Raw genomic sequence first — 13,870 nt, forward strand, 5'->3', positions numbered from 1 at the left:
TAGGTTGTATGCCCTATAGCTGTGTCAAATCCTGGATAAAGTAGATATCTTTGGTATCCTATAAACAAGAGTGCATTAGTTTGGGATGAATATGTGAACTATTGGAAGAATCTTGGAAAAATATATGTCTTTCCTAGTTTAGCTAACTTTTCCCTACATAGTGGACATAAAAGAACATTTTAATTTTCTACAAATATACAGCCACACTTGCCGACTTCTAAGATCTCCCCTCCGGGAGGGGAGATCTCGCTGCCGTGTCCTGGGGGGCGTGGCCATTCAAATCACATCATTAGGCCGACCCGCTCATTTAAACATTCTCATTTTCAGCCTGATGTAGCAGGGTCGAGACCATGTTGACGTGATTTTATCTGAATCGCTATGCCAAGCCCTGCACCCATCATCATCACCATTTATTTATATAGCGCCACTGTGCAGCGCCGTACAGTAGGGAAAAGAGTACATACACAAAACAGAGACAAACAAGCAGGGCCAGACTGGCCATATGGCACTTCTGGCAAATGCCAAAAGGGCCGCTGGTCAGATGGGCTGGGTTCCAGGTGGTGAGTGCACTGACCTATAGCCTGTCAGGGACAGGTTTTCTGGTGCCTGGCTTCTCCCCAGGAACCAGCCACCAGATCACATGTGCCGCGCGCAGCACTGCACTTTCAAACTGGCTGGGTCCTGCAAGGCAGCTGTCAGAGAAATGGACAGGAGAAGGAGGCAGAAGACAGGAACAAGAAAAGAAGATGGAAAGGTAAGTACACTAAAACGGGCAGGGGTGGAGAGATAGGGAATGCCACACAGAAAACGCCGGGGGAGGGGGGGAGAAGAGGAAGAATGCCACACTGGGGAAGGGGGGGGGGGTAGAAGAGAAAGGATGCCACACTGGGGAAGAGGAGGGGGGAGAAGCAAAAGGATGTCACAGAGGTTGGGGGAGAAGAGAAAGGATTCCACACGGAGGGTGGGGGGAGAAAGGATGCCACACGGGGGGGGGAAGAAAGGATGCCACACAGGGGGGGGAGAGAAAGGATACCACATGTGGGGGGAAGAGAAAGGATACCACATGGGGGGAGGATGCTGTATAGTCCATAACTATTCCTAATGAATGTTTATATAAACTCACAGTTTTTAGAAATATAATTTAGAGGTGTTAATATGTTCACTCTGTGGCATAATATGATTTGGGGGCACTACTGTATGACATAATATGATTTGGGGGCACTATTGTGGCATAATAGGATTTGGGGGCACTACTGTGACATAATATGAACTGGGGCACTACTGTATGGTATAATATATTTTGGGGACACTATTGTGACATAATATCAACTGGGGGCAGTATTGTGGTATAATATGATTTGGGGGCACTATTGTATGAACTGGGGCACTATTGTGGCATAATATCAACTGGGGCACTATTGTGGCATAATATGATTTGGGGACACAACTGTATGGCATAATATGATTTGGGGGCTCTATGGTGGATTAATATCAATTGGGGGCACCTACTCAGGCATGAGGAAAGGGGGAGAGTGTTAATATAATGTGGGAGGTAGGCTATTAATTTAAAGGTGGAGTTTAGGTGGGAGCTAATTATTTAATTGGTGCTATTTTATTTGTGGGCTGATATGGGTCACTTTAATTTAATATTGGGGCCTAGCAATTTAAGAAGGGGTGATTGGACCTTTAGTTTAATACTGGGGTGGTTAGGGGGCTAGCTATTATTTGAAAGTGGAGCTGTTTGGGAAAAAAATAACGTCTATTTATTAAATGTGAATATGAATTATTTAATAGCAGTGATGATTGCAGGAAATAGGTATATTTCTTAAACGTAAATGCTATTTAATTTATTGCTGTGGTTGTTTAGAGGGAGGGAAATAGGTCTATTTATTAAATGTGAATACTAATATTTTAATGTTATTAATTTTAATATTTTAATGTTGAGGCTGGAGGGAGGCCTAATTATAAAACATGGGTTGTATTGATAAAACACCAGGGCTGGTTGGATTATTCTAAATTACATGTACCCATTGTTTTTCCAAATAGGGCCTCCAACATTCCAGGATCCAGACAAGCAGCAACTAAAGACACCAACAGCCACAGGTGGTGAAAGTGACAAGAACAGGTAGGAGAGAGCAGGACTGTCTGCCAACTGTCCTGTATCTGGTGGGGAAGTCCCAAATTTTGGTGACTCTGATTTAGTGAGATTTGGTCCGACAAGGACAGTTGGGAGGTATGTCCCACTTCACACTGTACTGCTTTTGAAGGCAGAGCTGCGTGCAGCTAACAGTATTGCACACAGTATTGCCTGTGTATTTGTCTAACATTTGACTAAAATGATAACCATGTTACATAATAGGGGCCCCCTTTCTTAAATACCCTGCCCTTCCCACGCATTAATCCAGCTCTGGTTAGCAGGATGGAGCGGATAGCTGCTCCCATTCCCTGGATAGGACACAGCCTGCAGAACAAGCCGAGGAGCTCTAAGTCTCACAAGATTTGGTAATCTTGTGATACTAAGAGCTTCCTTGATCACTCTACAGGAAGCTCCTACCCTGATGGATGTCAGTAGCACCAGAAGCATAGATAAGTGCAGTGGGCTGCGGGTCTCATAATGTGCCTGGGGGGATGGCGTGATATGGCTGGGAGGGCGTGATAAATGTAATGTTTTATTATAATGTATGTATTAATGCCCCATATTGGCCACACCCACAAGACAATGTGGTCACGCCCTTTTCCGCGCCGATGCTGCGCGACGACACACAGTTTCTTTCCTGCTGGAACTAAGGTGGGCCTGTGTATTTTAAATGTCTGGACTGATTTTTAGTCCCAGTCCGGCCCTGCATACAAGGTAGAAAAAATAAATGCAGACATGAAAACAAAGAGCATGGAGGACCCTGCTCATTTGAGAGCTTACATTCTAAGTGGAACAGGGCACTGCTGAAACAAGAGGGGTAAATATGCAGTTAACACAGTTTAGTGTTTCAACATGTAATCAGAAATCCAGTAACATCACAATGGTGACATCATCAGGGTTATCCCTAAGTGAAAAGAGGGGTGTGAGGGGGTAGACGTGAGTCGAGTATCTATGGCCTGTCGGTGGCACTACCAAATCCTGAAGCTACTATCAGATCCAATTAACAAGGGATGATCTGATAGCAATTCACATTAGTGCTGACAGTAGATGAAATCCATTAGGTATACTCCTGTGACTAATTATTGTCTGAGAAAAAGAGGGAAAATAAATCTTCTGCATAAATTCGTCTCTGGGCCTCCTGTGTCAATCCTTAAATAAAGTACCTATACACATATTTTATATCCCTATATGTAGAACTTTATTTAGCTGCAAGAATTGTGTAAAACTATTCATGTGAAAAGGTAAACTTATTCCTGCATGCAACAAAAAAACTTTAAAAAATAAACAGTATATATTTCACTTAGTTATAAAATGAAATAAAAAATAAAATTCTCAGCGAAAGCAACGCTTCCAGTAGCAGGGAGAATTATAGAGAAGGGAAAAAGGTTATCTGAAAGGCAGTCTAGAATATTTTAGAAAAGATAGAGCAGCTGTGTTCATGAAGAACACCTATATCTCCCCTGGGTATTTGTTTTATCTAGTTTTGCCTGAGCGGGCCCATGATGATAATTCACAAGAACATTGCAGAACTGTCAGCTCCGGGTAGGGTTACAGCATGGTCTGTACACTGCATGGCATTGGGTGCTGGGGGGGGAGGGAGAGAGGATGAGTGAACAATGACAGGGGGCACTTAGTGGGAAAAGACAATAATTAAATTCTAACTAAAAAAAAAAAGAAAAGAGATGTCAAAACCTGTCCTTCTCTTTCTATGCTATCCTTCTAATTATGAAACAATTGAAAAAGGTCACATAGAGTAACAAAGAAAAAGGGGATGACATTTCATAGTGGCACACGTCTTCCTCCTCATTACCAGGTATGTTTAAACACGTTTCATTATATTCATACACTCGGCTCCTTGTTAGTTTAAAATATCCTCACCCTGTCGGAAAGAACACATATGCCACACAAGCTAATGATGCTGATGCTCTCTGGCACTTATTATCTTGCAGTGGTCTTTCTCCTCGCAGCGTTGAATGACTGTCAGACACCGGGGTTGGATTGCCTGGCACAGTTACTTCCCGCTCCTTATCCTGCAGCAGTTAAGCTTTGTGATATCATCATCAAACAACACCTGCAAGGTTCATTTCCAGAAGGCGGTCTTGCATCATATAAGCGATTTGGATAGGCTGCACTTCAAAACCATCCAAACGCACTAAAGTTTACGAACTAGCAAATAAAAAAATTGTAAACATGGCATCTGCCCTGTCATTCCTTCTCAATGACTGTGGCCGAGGCTTGCTTAGCAGGATTTGGATAACCTTGTAGTAGTGCTGACCTGCATACAGCCACTGGGAATCCTTTGCATCTGGTGCCAGGCAAAGGTCACTCGCTTATGTCTTCTCATTTCCAGAAGCATATGTTCTGTTGGCATGCCGGTTCCTCAGGTCTTGGCACCAGTGGGCATGGCTCACTGTCAATGTGTACAGTGCCCTGCTTTTTTATCATTTAGAAAATACCAAGCCTGCTCTTGTCATCTCTACTTCTGTGCTATTAATTTAGTGGTCTCAGCATTGATATGTACACTTCTAACATTGAGAATGTGTAACTCCTACAATAGCCACAAGTTATTTCTATAGAAAAATATATTAAACACAAATTTATATGTGCTATCTAGAATAATATATTGTAATTGCTTCCATTTCCAATAATTTTATTTCTAAATTTGAATAGCCTTTTTGTAGTAATATCCACCCAGAGGTTTAATTTATTAAAATGTAGCCCAATTTAGAGAGATGGCAGCATACAGTCAAAAAATAAAGTATTTCTGGCAAAATCATTCTATACTATAACACTTTATTTTGTTTTATTTCAGTCATTTCTAGATATCTTTTTGAAGAGAGGATACAGAATGGAAGCTGGGCGTATGAGGTACTATTAGGGGAGATTGGACACATCACACATGGTATAATACTATACATAAAACAAACAAGTGAGAAAATATAAAAGAGAAGGTTCACTACAGTATGTAAGTTAGTACACTGGTAAAGTGCAAAATATACACGTCACAAGGAAGATGAGTCTGAAAATGCGTAGTGCCCACTGGTGGCAGGAGGTAAATCATAGTAGAAGAACAGTTTGGGGCATATATATATATATATATATATATATATATATATATACACAGTTTCTGTACATATATGTACCTTCAAGGTTACCAGACTTGGGGGCATCTGTACAAAGTTTTCTCAATCCCTTCACCAAAGGTTCCTAGGTGAAAGAGGTGAGTTTGCCTGCAAACAAAGAGCTCCCATAGATTGCCAAGGTTGTGCCGATAGTGTTCTAGTTGATATCAGGATGTGGCGTACGATGTACCTGTATCTTTCAAGCCGATGGGAGGGAAATTATGAAGCTGGGCAATTGTAGGATCTAGAGAAATGCCAGTGCTCATAAATTGTGATGTAAGTGTAAATGCACTTTACCACATAGGCTGCATATTGGACAGTTCCAGAAAATGTGGTGGAGAACGACCCCATATTGTCTCCAGCACAACAGGATGTTCCTAGGAAAATGTTATCTGCCATAATGTCTGCTCTTAGAGAAGAAAGAAGCACCTGCACCTGCTGCGGCAGTGGTGCCTCCTGAAATTTATTTCACTCACCGCCATGAGCAAGTAGAGTACATATTACTTCAAAGGGAATCCTTTTCTGCCATCAGGACTGGTGACCTGTATACACTATGTGGACCTTGGAATGAAAAACTCCTCCACTGGACTGGAATTTATATTTTTGCTCCACTTTGCTGCCATCCTGGAGGTCTTAAGTGAGTGAGTGGGGCTGGTGGGTGTCAACGCTATTGATATGGTGTCAATATCCTTTGCGGCCAAATGCTAGTTCCCAGCCATCTGTAACAACAATTTTACTACATTTTCTCTTCAAGGAAATATAAGCCAATGTGCTGCATACATTTTGACAGTCTGTCCTTAATTTATTGTGGATAATAAATTAGTACAAGCCAAGGGTCAAATAGGACTTCAGTTTTTTTTTTTTAATAGCAGATATAAAAAAAAAAGGGGGCAGCCAAGTGCCCAAGGTTGTGCAATCTATGTTTCTATAAATTTAGTGTAATCATTTTGCAGTTTGGAGACATTGTTATATGTGACCTCCATACTCATGTCCTCTGACACATCTTGATTAGCAGTGCTGGCTTGCCTCTTGTGCTCACAAACAACACAGAAGACCATCCTTCTGCCTGACTTTAAGATTAATGCACTGTTGTACAATTTCTCTCAGCTTCAAAGACTTCTGCTCTTGTGTAATTGTTGTTTACAACGTCAGTGTAAACAAGAGGCACACAAAAAATGTAAATTACCATAACGGAGGAGGTTATTCATTTTGAGATGTGAGCATTTCTCAGCATGACGGAACGCACAGGGAGACGAAAATGCAGGAAAAATAAACTAGAGCAGGAGGGAGGAATAATCTTTTTTTATTGCAGGTCCTATAACTCTGCGTCCAACATGCAATGAGATAAAGTGAACTGTGTATGGGACAGTAATTCATCTTTTATATCAGGAGCAGATTCACACTACTTTGTCCCCAGTCCCTGGCAGCTAATTTAGAGACCTGCTTACATTTAAGGGTGAACTTTTGAACGAGATTATGATCTTTCTTCTATCTCATAGATTTGGTTGTAATTCCATGCGTTTTCATTACCAGCTTCCCTGTGGTACTGAGATTTATGGATGGATCTATAGCACACCGTGTGCAAGAAACTAGATGGATTTTTTTATAGCGCCTATCCAACTATATCTATGTTTTGAGACCTGCATTTTTAGTGATACAATAAAATTCCCCTCTTCTAACTTACCTGGGAATGTCTATTGCTATTCCTACAGCTAATCCATTCTTGTATTTACTTAACCCAAAGACTCTTCTATCAACACTAGTTAGGATTGGTCCCTGGGTATCATCTCTGTCTGAATTGGCTCTTTCTTCATAAATAAAACTCAGTCTAGCATGTCATATTCCCATCAATAAGAGGCATGAACAAACTTCTATCTGAGAAACCCCAATCCAAACCTTACCATATCAGACCATGGGGTATATTTACTAAACTGCAGGTTTGAAAAAGTGGAGATGTTGCCTATAGCAACCAATCAGATTCTAGCTGTCATTTATTTAGTACATTCTACAAATTGACATCTAGAATATTTTTCAAACCAACAGTTTAGTAAATATACCCCTCATGTCTTTGCACATAACTAATCAATACTTATAGGTATATCACCAGAAATATATCAACTACAAAAATAACCTACTTTTTTAACAAGGTGAGTAAACAAGAACAAGAGACGCTGGTAGATCCCATTATAAGCACTTAGGGGACTATTTACCATGCCTTAAGGCCTGTGAAAACGGATGTTTTATCAGGATTATGGCAAATTAAAATAGCGCAATTATCTATCACCAGTGTAATTCCGAAGATATCACAGATGACTTAAGTAAAGATTGCTAACTCACTCCCATAGTTTGCTATGGAAATGGGAAAATGGGGCCCCAAAAAGCTGAGCTTTGCAGAACTTGTCTCCGATTGCTAACGTCATCTGAGGATGGTTAAAGCACCGCCAGAGAGCTCCTCCCCTCCTACCTGTCACTAATGTTTCTATGTGCTGCCCTAACTGATGGCCGTGCATGTGCAATGAAGACGCTGGGTCAGAACCAATTATAAACAAAATGTTTGACATCATTATGAACTCTTTGCTGGGACAGGCAATTATTCGAGGCGCTGTCCCTGCATTAGTATGATAAATTGCTCTGAAATCGCATCTCTTATTGCTTTTAAATGCAGCAATAAGATATACTAATTAACGGGCAAAAAATTGGATTGTTAATAAATGTACCCATAATAGATTTAGTGCTCGTTCAGATACAAGTTTTCAGACAAAATTTTATGGAGGTAGCCTCTGACATATTACCACAGCAGTTTTCATGTTTTGTATTCATAGACTGAAATAGGAATTTACAAATACCGCGCTGAACGACCTCCTGCAGAATGGCGAAGCAAATGCAGACTTTAAAGATGTATTACTAGAACTTTGCACGTTAAAGGGACCACGTGTATAATATGTGTACAAAACAATTCTATGAAAATGCTTCTTACTCTTTTTCTGTTAAAGTGTAATGCATAAACAGTTAAAACGATTTGTAACACATTGTTTGAGACAAGTTATTGGTCAAACTAGACATGAAGTGTAATTTCTGATTTATTGAAACAAATTAGAGGGAGATTAAGCAACAGATAGATTTGAGCAGCACGGTGGCTTAGTGGTTAGCACTTTTCGCCTCACAGCACTGGGGTCATGAGCTCAATTGCCGACCACAGACTTATCTGTGTTGAGTTTTGTATGTCCTCACCGTGTTTGTGCAGGTTTCCTCCCACACTATATATACATACTAGTAGGTTACTTGCTATTAAAAATTGCCCTCAGTCTGTGTGTGTCTATGAATAAGCTCAAATGGTTCAGAGACTGATGTGAGTGAGTTCTCTGTACAGCGCTGCAGAATTAGTGGCGCTATATAAATAGATAATGATGATGATGTCCTATATGTATGGTTGCATATTATATAAATATATAAAGTGGAGCACTCTTCAGGGTACAGATTTTCAGTGGGTGTTTGGTTTGTTAGTTATGTACCTTTATGTAAAAATAATAGGTGAGTAGGGGTGGTAGGCAGTATTGCAATATTATGCAGCGACTACAATTACAAATTTAAGGCTTACATCACAATCCAAAAAATAGCGCGCTTATCCCCATAATGCACAGGGATTTAACTGAATGCATTTACAAAGCTGTGTTTACTGCTTTATTGCATTAACATATTTGCCAATATTTGAGTGCATTTTTAGGGACATTTTGCTGCTTCCTGTGAGCATCCACACAATTGAAATGCGGTGTTTTAGATAGATAATCATAACATATTTATGCTGTAATTGAAATGCTTGCTAATCATGCATGATAAAAATGCACAATGATAATTGCATACAAAATTATATAAATAACTATGTGCAGTTGGTACAATTTTAAAAGGATAGCTCTTGAAAAACTAGAACTGTCCCTTGGACTCAGAGATAGTTGGCAACCATGCATTAACAATGTGCTGACATACTTTCTATTATATTTTGTATTCATCTAATTCACACTGCTGGCTGTCCCTGGCTCAATATTATATGCAGTATGTGATCATGCAAAAGGTTGTCAAGCATCAGATGAGAGCTGGGATTTCTACAATCTCCATATATAGGTGGGTATGAGTATAGACCTTATAATGGTAAGATATTGTCCTTACAAACTGGAGAGGTGGGAATAAACTGGAAAAGAGCAAACCCATTTTAGTGGTAGTTAGCGCTTTTAGCTAAAACAAGTGAAGTGAAGACAAACATGGGAGCTGGGTTATGACAAATTACCAAATATATTAATAGTACAATGCATTACATAAAGACATCACCTAGAACATAGAGTTTATATAAATTTTGCAATCAAAATTAAAATCCATTGAATAACTAAAAAATTAGCTCTACAGAGACATGGACCAGTCTGTTAAGATGCTAACTCTAGTATATCTTACACCTATCACAAATCGCATATTGTATATCACAATTCGGTCCCAAATAAGTGTTTTAGGCATTTAGAATATCTAGGGTGCTGGCAAATAAAATGTTGACACCACATTTGATAGTGCTACTTGAATTACCATAAAATATTCATTTTTTTTTAAAACCCTCAAATAAACTATGTAACCAGCCACAGAAGACCCATGTTAATGGAACATTCAGGGTCTTTGGATGTTTAAGAATATTGTGAGGACACCGGGGTTGGAATCGAAGCTCACTAGATACCTGGTGCTCTAGGTTCACAGGTCACACAGGTAAGGAAAGAGGAAAGAGATAATAACCCCTTTTATTAAACAAAGTGCACACACTAAGTAAAATACAACAGTGCTCTCCAAGGACAAACATGTCACCCCCCACCAAGTGTCAGAATATCACCAGTGCAAGTAAATTCCCCAACAACGTCCCCAGCAGGTTACCTTCCCAGGACAGTCCTAGCAGGCACACAGTCCTGGCAATAACAGTTCACAGAAGATAGTCCAAGTGGGCCAGGGGTTCTGGTCTGTATGTAGGTATGTGTACCTCGCCAACTCTCCACCAGCTTGGTGGGACCCTGGGTACTAATGTCCCTGCCGAGGCTCATCAATTCACCAGAATCTGCGAGTGTTTCCCGAAGGAGTGGTGACAGAATCAGTCCTAGAATCAGTGCTCTGTCTGAAGAAGCTCCTATTATAGCAATACTTTCTGGCCCTGAGAGAATATGGTTACTGTCAATCAGTCCAAGTCCTTGTTCTCCCAAAATTTTCCAACAACCCCCTCCCCTCCCAGGCATTTACTTTTTGTCTCTCCTCACAAGATACCCGATCCTGGCCACCTCCCTGGGTCGACCCCCCATTGATTGTCCTCTTGTGATTGGTGGCATGAAGAGTTTGAGTGGTAACAGGGGTGGAGGTAGAGCATGACATCAGTGGTCTTCCACCTGTGTTGATGGTGCTCATTCAGACTGAGTTGAAGAATTGCTGGAACAATAGTTAGCAAACAAGATGAGTCCACCTCCTGATTTTAGATAAGGTCCTGACCCTCCTGTTTTTAACCTCTTCCACTGTTTTTTGATGTCACAGGGTCTACAGCTGTTTCATACTTTCTGTGAGCTGCCTGCCCCCTCCCTCTCCAGACACCACAGCAATAACAGATCTGGCCACCGGACGGCATTTAATAACAGAGTGGGCCACGGTTATTCAATTGGCCCACTGATGACAGACCAGGTTTGCACGATACTCCCAATATAAGGCCCGGGTTTGTCAAATATATTAATATTAGTGGTTTCATATGAGTATTTTACAATAATTTCAACACAATGAGAATCATGGTTGGCCTTAGTTATTCTGTATGGGTGGGGTACTGCATATCGTTGCCGAGTACCCCGACAAGACTTACCCCGACATGAGGACTCCAAAGGGCTCCTTACCGACTATCAGCGTTGACGACTCCTCTTCAAAGCGACTTCACCCAATCACGATCAAGTAAGAAGCCGGCTCCACTTCACGATGTCATTCACCATGGCAACGGTATTATCGCTGTTGTTAAGGGGATAATGTAAGTATGCATCCATGTACAATGTAGTTTACAAAGCCTTCTACATTGTACATGAGTACATTGTACATGGGTGGTAACAGTCAATATGCCTTCAGCCAGGAGCAGATGACTTGTGGGTCTATTTGCCTTCAGCCAGGAGCAGATGACTTATGGGCTCCCAGCCCCCTCTTTTGTACCCTGAAATTACTGTGTCCTTTATGACATCATACGGATGGGGTCTGGGTGTGACACTGTCAACTTGTCACATGGGTGTGTCTAATTAATGAGTCATAAAGTGGGGTTTCTTGAAAGGTCAAATGGGTGTGGCCTCTTTATTGTGTTATATAACATTTGCTAGACATTAACATCACAAAAACAATAAAATTGGTAACTGGAATAAATGTTCCAGATAATACAGAATGTATGTCCTTGTCCTTAATGTATGTCCTTGTAATCGGACCCAATCCTGACTAAGCACGACAGTCACCCAAATTTGGGACTGCCCCACCAAATTGAGGACAGCTGGCAGACTGTCCTGCTCTCTCCTACCTGTTCTTGTCACTTTAACCACCTGTGGCTTTTGGTGTCTTTATATCAATTGCTGTGTGTCTGGACCCTTAGAGACGGGACTATTGGAAAAAAAAATGGGTACATAAAACTTAGAAAACTCCAATCATCCCTGGCATTAAATCAAGAGCACTCACATTTAAATATTAGGCCACTTTCCAGCTCCAGCATTAAAGTAATAGTACTCACATTTGATAAATAGATCTTCCCTCCAACCAACCCCAACATTAAATTAATAGTATTCCCATTTAATAAATAAACTTATTTCCCTCCCTCCAAACAGCCCCAACAATAAATTTAATAAATAGCCATCCTTCCAAACTCAGCCCCACATTCAATTATAGACCCAAACCACCCCAGCAATAAAATAATGGTCCCCAATCTTTATTTAATAGGACCCCCTCTATAGTTTAGCATAGGCAGCCTCCTCTCGAGTTTAGTAAGGTCAGCCCCTCCTCCCATAGTTTATCATAGGCAGCCAGCTTCCCTATAGGTTAGCATAGGCAACCCCCCCTAGAGTTTAGTATAGTCAGCCCCCCTCTCCCTATAGTTTAGCGTAGGCAGGCCATCCACCAAACTCCCTTCCCCCAGCTCACTTACCTTTAGTTGAGATGGCCGGCGTCGTGCCTCAGAACAGGCAGGCAGGAAGTGAACTGAGACTTCCTGTCTGCCTCAGAGCAGTGTGGGACCCCATACCAGCCTAGCGATTGGCTGCCTGTTGCTGTCCACTGACCACAAATGCTTTGCAGCACTTTCCTCCCTCCCCACCCCCTGTGCCCCCCCCCCACGTCCATGGCCCCTGCTGTGCCCCAGGACCCCCCGTGTAAAAAAAAATTGCAAAACAAAAACAGCTGCTCACTGCTCTGCCCCACGAACGAAGTGAGCCGGGCTATCAGGCATCGGGGCCCACCGGGAAATACCCCGGCATTCCAGCGGGCCAGTCCGACGCTGTCACCAGTCATTTACAATGAGTCAACCCCTGCTAGACCTTGGCACAAGCTACAACCACGAAGAGAGAACACAACTCGCATGGAGGTACAGCATTTTAGAAGAGGTACAACCTCCCCATCTGTAGAAATGCTGAGGTACCTGGCAGGCCAGGAGCAACGCCAACATTAAGCTGGTATACACCTAGTTATTCTGACGACTAATTTTAGAACAAATAGGGTACAAATTTGATATGTGTTAAGATGCAGAAATGTGTCAATCTCAATCGACATCTGATTGTGGTAAACAAGTTTCAATCGGGACTCGCTGAAAATCTGCTCGGACTATAAATGTGAGAAAGAGGTATGTTTGGGAACAGAAAAAACAAGTAGGAAAGACAATGCTGTGTGGAGGAATGTGGTGGAAAAACTAAGTGGGGGAACAAGTGAACAGCTAGGAAAGCTGTCTGCCAAAGAGGGGGGGGGGGGGGGGGGGCGGCAGAGTGGGAGGAGGAACACTGATTTATAAATGGCTAATAATATGACTTTGTTTAAAACTGTTCTGGGGAGTTTTCCATCATGTTTTGTTTTTACCATTTCCAACATCATGTCTGATTTTCAACATCTATGTCAATATCAACCACCCTTATATGTGAGAGACTGATGCAAAGGCACTACAGGACACAGTAATTACACAGCCAGCAAAATTTATCAATATTACCAATCGATTCACTCCACTGCCTTCTGCCTGATTCATTTTGTGCATATCAAGTTGTCAGAATATATTTCTCAGATTTGTCCATTTACAGAATCTACAGCTTTATGGAACTGTTTAATTGCTTAAAAGCAAACCTAAACTTGTACAATATCTAGAGTTTGAAGCAAGAACATTGTTATGTGTTTAATCCTTATGTTATCTCTGCGTAATTCTGTTTATATGTATAAAATATTTAAACTGTTTGTGTAATTATGTTTATATGTATAGAAATCTTTAGTATTTTAGTGTGAATTAAAGTTTCCCATAAATACCACATAACTGCTTGTTTCTTGGAAAATAAAGCTCTGATTGGTAAATATTTAAAACGAGTGTATAGCTCATAAACTTCCATAATTTCCA

General features: G+C 41.1%; 1 protein-coding gene across 6 annotated transcripts in view; it reads right to left on the reverse strand.

Annotated features, from left to right (window-relative positions):
• The window catches only part of ADGRB2 (adhesion G protein-coupled receptor B2), a 298,187-nt gene that overhangs the window by 223,457 nt on the left and 60,860 nt on the right, over positions 1-13,870 (reverse strand). The gene's annotated exons all lie outside the window — the stretch shown is intronic.

Source organism: Mixophyes fleayi, chromosome 2, assembly GCF_038048845.1.
Source record: "Mixophyes fleayi isolate aMixFle1 chromosome 2, aMixFle1.hap1, whole genome shotgun sequence".
Classification (NCBI taxonomy): Eukaryota; Metazoa; Chordata; class Amphibia; order Anura; family Limnodynastidae; genus Mixophyes; species Mixophyes fleayi.